This window comes from Dasypus novemcinctus, chromosome 26 (assembly GCF_030445035.2).
Source record: "Dasypus novemcinctus isolate mDasNov1 chromosome 26, mDasNov1.1.hap2, whole genome shotgun sequence".
Lineage (NCBI taxonomy): Eukaryota > Metazoa > Chordata > Mammalia > Cingulata > Dasypodidae > Dasypus > Dasypus novemcinctus.
Genome location: NC_080698.1, coordinates 55,305,081 through 55,315,404, shown reverse-complemented (window position 1 = coordinate 55,315,404; position 10,324 = coordinate 55,305,081). Strand labels below are relative to the sequence as shown.

Here is a 10,324-nt window from a genome sequence, read left to right as displayed (position 1 = left end):
AGGAAAATGCCAGATTTGGTCTTTTCAGGGTGTTTTTAGCATTTTGATCACTAACTTTCTAAGGCAGGTGATAGAGTTTGTATTTATCAATCTTTGATATCAGGATTACATTAGCTTTGCACATGGGTATTTGTCTGTCTGCTTCTGGGCTCTGGAACAATATTTAAAGCATGGAATGATAAGCTCTTTGAGAGTTTCTATCCTAACACTTTCTGGCATTAGGTCCATACTAGATGAATATCAGTTCTCTACATATCATCCTTAAACATTTGAAAAAATGTCCAAGTATTGCATTAATTTACATTTTCTGATTACCTCTAAAATCCATCACATTTCTTGTAATAATGTTTTTTACCTTCCATCCTTCATATTTTGGAAAACTGTCTTTTTATGTTCTATGTTTATTTGGTATTGGATTATCCTTTTATTGATTTGAAACATTCTTCCTAAGTTAAGGATATTTAGACTGCCATATTTTTCTGTTTGAAATGATCTTTTAGTTTTCTATATGGATTATATAAAGATATGTACATCTTTATCATATTGTATTAATATACATATATATTTCACATATAGAGATCTTATATCATCCTATAATCAAATCTATTCATCTTTTACGGTCTTCTAGTGCTAGAATCACATGTCCAGATTCATATTTTGTTTTGAACTATACTCTCAATAATTACTTGCACTTAGTTCTATACTTAATATTTTTATAGGTCCCCATTTTGTGATTGTGGTTTACTCATCCTTGAACAAGGCAACATCTACTTAGGCCAGACATTTGCCCAAAAGCAGGCTGTAGGCACTCTCTTGATTCCTCTCATTGTCCATCTGGTTGCTGTTAGTTTCTTCCTTTATGAATTCACATTGTTGATGTAAAATTACATCATCAGGCAATCCATTCAGGAGCCCTGTGGGAACGTGGAAGGAAACTTAATACTTGGTTGCATTGTTTCTTCACTGGCTTGTTGGATGGTAGGATAGGAGGTCTCTTAGGCAGGAGCCATCTTTTCTCTGTTCAGCTTTCATGTTAGAACAAATAACCCCAGAATATAGGTCCTTCCAGCAACGCAAGACTGCACTTATCTCCAACAAGCCCTTGATTTCTTCCACTTAGCAGGCCTGACTCTTGAAATGGATGCTGCCAACAGTGAGTGATTTCTTACGTAAGTGGGAATTGCAGCTCTAGAAGCTCTATTGCTATGCTCTGTCCTCTATAATTTGAGAAGAAATAATTCATTCCATTTGTGAACTTCAAGACCATTTTGGAAGCTTGGGGCCACTCTTTGAGGCCTCTTAAGAGCTTATGTTTTTTGTTGTTGTTGTTGCTGTTGTTGCACTTTGCAATTATTCACTTATTTAGTCCTTTTAATAATTTTCTGAGTTGGTATCGTACCAAGACCATTTTACACATGAGAAAACTGGAGTGGAGGAAGGCTAAGTTCTTTACTCACGTCTCGGTGTTAGCACCAGCATGGCTAGGGTTGAACTCAGGTAGCATGACTCCTGGGCTCAGCTTTCCCCTCCATGCTGTCTCCAATGGTACATTTAAATAGAATAGGGGACTGGGTTCAAACTTGTTGGACCACTTCACCACCTCCTGTTTATCTGGAAACCCAAACTGCTGGGCATGTTCCATTGCCAAGAAGCCAATGTTCAAAGCAGTAAAAGAAGTATATCCAGGAAAAGACCTTTGTGCTCTGACTGTTAACCATGGGTGCTATCTATCACGGATAGGGGGTAAACACCTACATAAAATATTGCTAACCATTGCCAGCCTGGGAGGAAACAACAGGCTGAGGAGGCTTGGTCTATGAGGGTAGGAGGCTGGTGCTTCGCCTCTGCTGTAGTATCATGAAAAGAACCACCAAGATGGGTTCCACTGAATATAGACTTAGGGCTTTTGGTGGTCTGAGCTAGACATGCTATCCTTTCATCACCATTATGATTATGTGGCCAAGATCAAGTTCAAGAGACCCAAAGGACTATTGTTCCTCTGCTAGGCTCCTAAAACCCCTGTATCAGTCAGGATAGGCCCTGTTATGCTGTGGTAACAAACAATCCTGAAATTACACTGGCATAACCCTATAAAGGTTTATTCTCCTTCCCCCATAGTCCATTACAGGTCTGTCTCTCCTTGAAGTGACTCAGCTTTCTAGACTGCTTTGATCTTGGAACTTTTTTGGGATTGCTGTAGTAGGTAAAGAGAGAATGGAGGGTCTAGCCCTGGTAATAAAAAGCTTCAGCTTGGAATTGATCCCCATAATTTCTGCTCATAACCCATTGATCAGAATTGGTTGCATGGCCTTAATAAACCACAAAAGAGTTAGGAAGTGGCTATGGTCAGCTGTAGAAGTCTCTATCACAACTTTGAAACCTGATTGTTTTGAGTTGAAGAGTGAAATCTGGCATTCTTTTTCTTTTACTTTTCTTTTTTTTTTTTTTTTGAGGATAACTTACTACAGTAAAGTGCACACATCTTAAGTACATAACTTGAGGAATATTTTACATATGTACATTATTGTGTAGCTACCACCCAGATCAAGATATAGAACATATATTATTCCCCAAAAGGTATTTCAGTACCTACTCTAAGTCAACTGCTCCCAGACCTAGATTCTGACCTCCATCATTTTGGATTGTTTTTGCCTGGCTTTGTGCTTTATATAACAGAATCTATAGTTATGTCCTGTTTTGGTCTTTTCACTCATTATGTCTGTGAGATTCATACATATTGCTGCAATTATTAGTGAGGTTTTTTCCCCCTTTTTATCACTGTGTAGTATTCCATTTTATTATTAAAACACCACCATTTAATTAATGTTTCACTTTTCAATGACATTTGGGTTGTTTCATGTTGGGGACTACTCCAAACAAAGTTGCTATGGGTATCCTTGACCATGACTTTTGGAGAATACAAGCTCTCATCTCCATTGGGTGAGTTCCAGGAGTGGCACTGCTGATTCCTATGGCACATATTGTTTGCCTTTATTAGATACTGCCCAGTGGTTGTACAATTTATATCCCATCAGCAGTGTGTGAGAGTTCCAGATGCTCCATGTTCTCTTCAGTGCTTGGAACTGTGGTTTTAGTTACTTGGGCTGGGCTGAGTGCATTTCCCTGGTGACTAATGATATTAAGTACCTTTCATATATGGATTGACCAGCTGGCTGTCCCCTCCCGGAAGTGTCTATCCAAGCCCTTTGCCAGTTTTTAATTGAGTTGTCTTTTTCTCGTTGATTTGTAGTTCTTTATATTTTCTGGTCACAAGTCCTTTATTGGATAAAAGGCAACTTTTTTGGGGTTATCTTTCCACTCTTAATGATGCCTTTGATGACTAGAAGTTGTTTATTTTAATAAAGTTCCATTTTAAAAATGTTTTCTGTTTACTGTTTGTTGATTTTTAAGATGTATTTATTTATTTTTTATTTTATTTTTAAATTTTTTAATTTTTTCTCCCCCTGCCCCTTGTTGTTTCTGTTCGTTGTCTGCTCCCTGTGTCTGTTCATCTTCTTTTAGGAGGCACTGGGAACAGAACCCAGGACCTCCCATGTAGGGGGGAGGCACACAATTGCTTGAGCCACATCCACTCCTTGCTCCTTGTATCTCCTCACTGCAACATCTCGTTGTGTCAGCTCATTGCATCAGCTTGCTGTGCCAGCCCTTCTCATCAGCTAGCTGTCTTGTTTTAGGATGCACCAGGAACCAAACCCAGGACCTCCCATGAGGGAGGCGGTTGCCCAACTGCTTGAGCCACATTGGCTCCTATATTTGACATTATTTTGATGTTTTTATAACCAGGTAAATATAATTAAGGCCTCCTTGTCCATTTTCCTCTGCCCTGGGAGATTCCCAAGGGGGGCTAATATAAGTAATCACAGCGAAATGGAATCCCAGTTTCCCTTTTGACTAGTTAAGCCAGTGTTTAATTCTCACCAAAGCAGGACTCCCTGGTCCTCTTGGTAGAGAGGAAATGGAAGCGAGAGAAGGGAGATGATGGCTAACTCTCCTAGAAGGCTAAGCTTCTGCCAGCAGGAAGCAGAAGAAGAGGTCTTGGATCCTGGCCTCCTTCAACCTTTCAGTCCTGCCTACAATAACCAAGGGCTAATCAGTGACTCGTACTCAAATTAATCCAATTAGTTATTCCTCCCTAAGGGAGGAGGTGGGAACTCATGGACCCCAGAAAGCCTAGTGGGGCAAGGAGCTTCAGAGTCTTGGGTTTTCTTCTTGTGGTAACCCATTGGGGTTTGTGGCCGCGCCTACAGTCAATGAGGGTCAGTGACCCTTGAGGGGAGAAGGCCAGTAGCATGTCACAGTCTCCTGCTTGTAACAGTCCATCTAAGTCCTCTAGTTTCAAAGACACACTAAGGCTTTGCCCCTCAGTGCTGGGAAACAGCAATTCCATTCCTAGTTGTAGACTCAAGAAAACTGTGTGTGCACACATTTGCCAAAAATCATGCCCTAGAATGTTCATAGCTATTCCTAATAGCCCCAAACAGTTATTGTGACAGTTTGAGATTACTTTATGAGTCCCTGAAAGGGCAAGATTATGTTTTTAAACTAATGCATCCCTGGGTTGTGATACCTTTTGATTGCATTAAATTTGGTTGAGGGGCCTTTGATTGGATTACTTGATAAGATTGCTTTTTGGCTTTTGATTGGACTACATCAGTGGGGCTTGATTCATGTTGAGTCTTTACCCTCTTGAGAGACATACAGACAGACACAGGAAAACAGAGCTGCCATATATGATCCTGCCATGGGAGAGGGGACTTGAGGGTCCCTTAAGCACAAAGCCTCCAAGAAGCTGGGCCCATGGACCAGCTCAAGAAGGGATGGGCCCTATACCAGTTTTGCCTACAGCTGCAGAAAGGCAGAGACCAGGCAGAGATCGCCCGCTGTCTTGCTTCAACATGTGGCAAGGGGCTTTGGTGAGAAAGCATCTCCTACGGTACCTTGATTTGGGCTTTTCACAGCCTTGGAACTGTAAGCTTTTACCCCAAATAAATACCCTTTATAGAAGACAACCCATTTCTGATACTTTGCATCAGCAGCCCTTTGGCAAACTAAAACATTTTCCCATCAAGGGTAGAATGGATCAATAAATTGTGGCATATTCATGCAAGGGAATGCTATACCTAAGGAGAATGAACGGCATGGCTAACTCAGCAAGGCTGTCTGAAAGAAGTCAGACATAAAAGAGCACGTACTGTATGTAGGGTTCCATTTACGTGAAGTGCAAAAGCAGGCAAATGGGTCAGCAGTGCTCAAGTCAGGGCAGGGATTTCCCTTGGGGGAAGGTCTCAGTGGGCTCCGCAGCTTTTCATCTTTGGCATCTTGATCTGGAGACAGTTGCATGGGTGGTTTCAGGCTATGAAAACTCATCAAGCTGGGTACTAAGACAGGCACACTTTCCTGTATGTATACTGCACTGCAACCAATTAAAAAGAAAAAGTCCTGGGCTGGGTGGGGCTGAGATGGGCATCAGGGTGGGAGATGGTAACTCAAAAACACCCACCTCTGGTCACTTTCTCTCTCTCTAATTATGTATGTGTGGGTCCCAGAGGGGGTGGGATCTTTCAAACAAACAAAATCCACGCAAAGGCATCCCCTCCTTTCCCCCTTTAGACTCCGGAGCTTACGTGCCAAAAGATCAACTTCCCTGGAGACAGCTCCTTCAAGCTCTGAACAAAGCGCTTCTGGCTGTGGTGCTTGGAGATCCCCATGGAAACAACAGGCGGGGAGTTTGTCTAGGGGCAGTCAGGGAGGGAGCAGAGAGCAAAGCAGAGGGGAAGGGGATGCACAGCGAGAACCGCCGTCCTGGAAACTGGGCTCTGGCCTCCCTGCCTGGGGACCGCCTGGCAGGAGGCCTGGGCCGCGGGCGCGGCGCCCTCTCCCGAGCCGACCCTACGTTTCTGGGCCTCCGTGTTCCCATTTGCAGCGGGACAAAGCTCCTTGTCCTCCTTTTTCCTGGAAGTGCTGCCATAGCCAGGACGGGCGCCAGGAAGCAGCACGCTCTGGCCATGAAAAGCACACCCAGGTGGTGCTGCCAAGGCTCGCTCAGGCATTGTCACCTCCACCCAGGAGTGGAGCCAGCCTGGAAACCAGGGGGAGGACGCTGGGGGCGGGCAGGGTGAGGCAGGAAGCTGGGGTGGGTAGGGGGCCGTCTGCTTCAGGCTCAGAGTCCCCAAATGAGTGGGGACTTGGTTTCCCCACCCCACCTCTTTTTAATTAACTTTTGAACAGGTAATAATTTATTTGGTTCAGTGCAGGTACTGGTCTACCTGCACTCTGTAGGGAGTCAGTATTTCCATTATGTCTTTAGGTAAAAGTAAAATAAGAACATTTAGAATTCGTCTTGTGCTCAACGCTTTCTCACACCAAAAGGAGCATGTGTTATACATTGTCCTTTACCTCACTTTTTAAAAATGGGAATCTACAAAAAAGAAAAAAAAGGCTTTTAAAAAATGTGACAATATATCCTAGAGATGGTTCTCCGCATGTGCAGGAAGAACTTCTTCCTCCTTTTTTCCAGCTTTGAGGTATTCCATTGTGCGCTCATGGTGTTTTCTGTTTTTGTTTTGTAATAAACTTTATTTTTAGAGAGATTTTAGATTACAGAAAAGTTACATCAAAAAGTGGAGGTGGCTCAAGTGATTGGGTGCTTCCCTCCCACATGGGAGGTCTCGGGTTCAGTTTCTTGTGCCTCCTTAAAAAAAAAGATGAAAAGAGATCTTAAGTTAACCAGGACCCTATGGAGAGGAACTTGGGTTGTAGGTGTGTCATTTTGTACCCTTGCAGGGGTATCTGAGATTTGTCACCTGGACTAGGTATTTCCACGGAGCCCCGAGGCCCACTGTGGCTTGTCCTCAGCCTCAACTACCTGCAGAGCTGCCAGAGCTACGGTTCATGGAGTCCTGCCCTCCTCACTCTTCCACTCTCTCAGTCTCATCCACAGAGACTCCCAGCTTAGAAAAGACTTGGAATGAGACTGATCCTCGCCCCCATGCCAGGTCTTTATGTGGAACCTGGGGTGAGCCCTTCTGTTCCCAAGGACTGAGCCACAGAAGCCTCCAGTCCTGTTGGCTCCCAAGGGAGCAAGACAATTTCCAGAGAGCATTGGGCAGGTGAGGCACACAGGGTGAGGGGGGCCCTCTGGCTCAGGTGTGCTGCCCCTCTGAGACACTGGGGGTAGGTGGGACAGATCCCAGGGACCCAGGTGTGCAGGTGTGGAGAGAGACATGCTAAAAAAAAGCCCAGGAAGCGGAGCAGAGCACCCAGCACCCGCGGCCCGGGCCTGTCTGAGCCTCGCTGATGGAGCAAGCCTGGAAGGCAACTGGCTGGGGGGATGGAGCGGAGGTGAGTGATTTTCGTAATGGAAGGGCAGGCACCCAGGCCAAATGTGAGTCATGGATGTTGGTTATCTGTCTTAGGTCCCAGAGCAGGCCAGAGATGAGGGTGAGGGGTGATGGGGGCTTCAACTTTCCCAGTGGCATCGGAAGTTCTAGGCTCAAAACAGAACATCAGAGGGAGTAGTGTAGCTCAGTGGTCGAGTGCCTGCTTCCCATGTACGAGGTTCCGGGTTCAGCCCCCAGTACCTCCTTAAAAAAAAAAAACAAAAAACCCAGAACATCAGAGAAGCCCTGAGTTGCCCAGTGGTCTCTGCCATGGGGCAAGGGGGAGGCAGGGAGAACATTTCCCTTGGGCCTACCTTGTGCCAACAAGAAGGCGTTGGTTGAAGACGGGGGGGCGGCAGAATCTGGGGTGAGCGCATTACCTCAGGTTAGCGATGGCTGTGGAGAGGAAGATGTCCACTGCCCTGTGCTTGCATCTTGGCTGAAACTTGAGACAGCATTTTATCTTAGGTCTGTGTGTGATCCTTGGCTCTAAAGGCAGTGGGTAATAAAATTTTGTTATTTTAAGCCACTAGGAGTTTGGGGCTATTTGTTATTGCAGTATAACATCTTACACTGCTTGATACAAGTACCTACTCTGTGCCAGGCAATATGTTATATATTGGAAATATAGCAGTGAGCACAATAAACAGGGTTTCTGCCCTTGTGGAAACATGGATCTGAGGAATAAAATCCCCCCTGGCAGCAAGGATTGGGGAAGAACAGGTTCAGGGGCAAGATCAAGAGTTCTGCTGTGAAAATGTGAAGACTGAGCTATTTATAAGATATCAATATGGAATTGTCATGTAGAGTGATATGTGATTGGGTATGTGAATCTGCAGTTGGGGAGAGTTTTGGGATGTACATTTGGACAGTTTTATGTAGATGGCCAGTTAGGAGTCAGGCGCTGTCAAGAAAGCAGGTAACTCACACAGCCTAGAAAAACAAAAGCCTTTTAGAAACCACAGAGGTATCAGCAGCGGAAGGGGAGAGGGCAGGAAAAGTTTTGCCATAATGTGTGGACGGGGATTCAGGCCATTTATTGTTATTTTTTAATTAATGAGAAATCCCTGATAGTTGAAGAGAATTGAGCTCCTCCGGGTTGGAAGAATTCCCCACACTCCTTAGAGCAGTGTTCCAAACATAGTCTGCATATGACTGCTGGCACGCAAGATGATTCTAAGGAATGTATAAAATATATTGGTCATTTTATAGCTGTGCCTTTTTTTTTTCTGGTTACCTTCTATATATGGCATGTAAATCTAGTTTTGCATTTTCAGCAGTGATATACAAAATTTTTAAAGGCTTTTTTAAAAGAAATAATATATTTTTAATTTATTTTTAAAAAATACATAGATTTTTTTAAAGGCTTTTAAACAAAGGCAATCCTTTGATTTAAAGAGACATTTTAGGTGACGGACTTGGCCCAGTGGTTAGGGCGTCCGTCTACCACATGGGAGGTCAGCGGTTCAAACCCCGGGCCTCCTTGAACTGTGTGGAGCTGGCCCATGCGCAGTGCTGATGAGCGCAAGGAGTGCCGTGCCATGCAGGGGTGTCCCCGCGTAGGGGAGCCCCACACGCAAGAAGTGCACCCCGTAAGGAGAGCCGCCCAGCGCGGAAGGAGGTGCAGCCTGCCCAGGAATGGTGCCACACACACAGAGAGCTGACACAGCAAGATGACGCAACAAAAAGAAACACAGATTCCCGTGCTGCTGACAACAACAGAAGCGAACAAAGAAGACGCAGCAAATAGACACAGAGAACAGACAACCAGGGTGCGGGGGGGAAGGGGAGAGAAATAAATAAATAAATAAATAAATCTTTAAAAAAAAATAAAGAGACATTTTAAGTAAAGAATTATCCAGTGTACAAATATGCCTCAAAAACTGTGAATAATTCAACTGTGAGAAACACTACAATAAAGGTAAATAATAATATTTGTGTGTGACAGATGAGGCAAGGGGGCGACTCAAGGGGCCTGGGCAAGGTCTCCCAGCTGGTGAGTAGTGACGTCAGGATTCAAACCCAAGACCTCCGGGAAGGATTGTCCTTCCCTCTGAGGCCCTAGGAGTCAGCAATAGAGCTGAGCCTGGAGCCCAGGGCTCCCCCTAGTGGTCCTGGAGCCTCAGGTCTCCTGGGCTCCTACTTCCCACCTCACCTGGAAGGTGCAGTCTTCTCGGCCTGGGTCCCTCCTCCTGGGGCTTGACTATCTTTCACACTCCTTACTCAACAGCCTGTTTTCCACCACGGCCAGCAAGCACTTTGACTTGTCTTGGAAAGGCCTCCAGCCTCCCTGACTTTCCTAAGCCCGAGTGCGGACTTGAGCCATCTGGGGGCGTTTGAACATCAAACGTCCAAGTGTGAAAACATTGGACGGCAGTTTGGGAGTGACTTGGATCAGAATGCAGGAATGCGCCCAAACAAAACGATTGCCAAAATGTTCCCGTGATTTTTGTCACCATGCCAAGTGACAAAATTATTTCAGGAATAGGACCTGCGAAAGGCCTTATAGAAATCTTCTGAAGCCTTTAACGTTCCAGTCCCTGCACCGGAAGCCTGAACCAGTGGAGGCTGGCCAGTTGGGCAACAAGGTCCTGTCTCCTCCAGGTGGCCTGGACAAAGCCCCCCAGACTTGGCGACCTGGAGGCTCTTGATCACAGGTTGTGGGGTCTAAGACATCCTTCTGCATATTGTGGAACCCGGGCCCAGACCTGAATTGGGGCTCTGCCTCTGTCAGCATCTAGCTGCGGCACTGGGCATTCCATTTCTCTGAGCCTCAGTTTTCTTATCTGCAAAATGGGATACAAACCCTTACTACATAGGGTTACTGTGTTGAGACATAGTCTCTGAGTTGTTAAGAGTGCCTAACAAATATCGCTTTCCATCTCCCCCACAGGCCCACCTCTCTGATAATTCCTTCATTGCAA

The 10,324-nt window shown here is 45.1% G+C and overlaps 1 long non-coding RNA gene across 1 annotated transcript; it reads right to left on the bottom strand.

Annotated features, from left to right (window-relative positions):
• Window positions 1-3,424: 3,424 nt before the first annotated feature.
• On the bottom strand, window positions 3,425-9,693 carry LOC101411477 (uncharacterized). The gene is made up of 3 exons (XR_011647577.1): window positions 9,556-9,693; window positions 7,781-7,889; window positions 3,425-6,712 (listed from the first exon to the last, which is right to left on the bottom strand). It is a non-coding gene; the product is annotated as an uncharacterized lncRNA (long non-coding RNA).
• Between the last annotated feature and the right edge of the window lie 631 nt (window positions 9,694-10,324).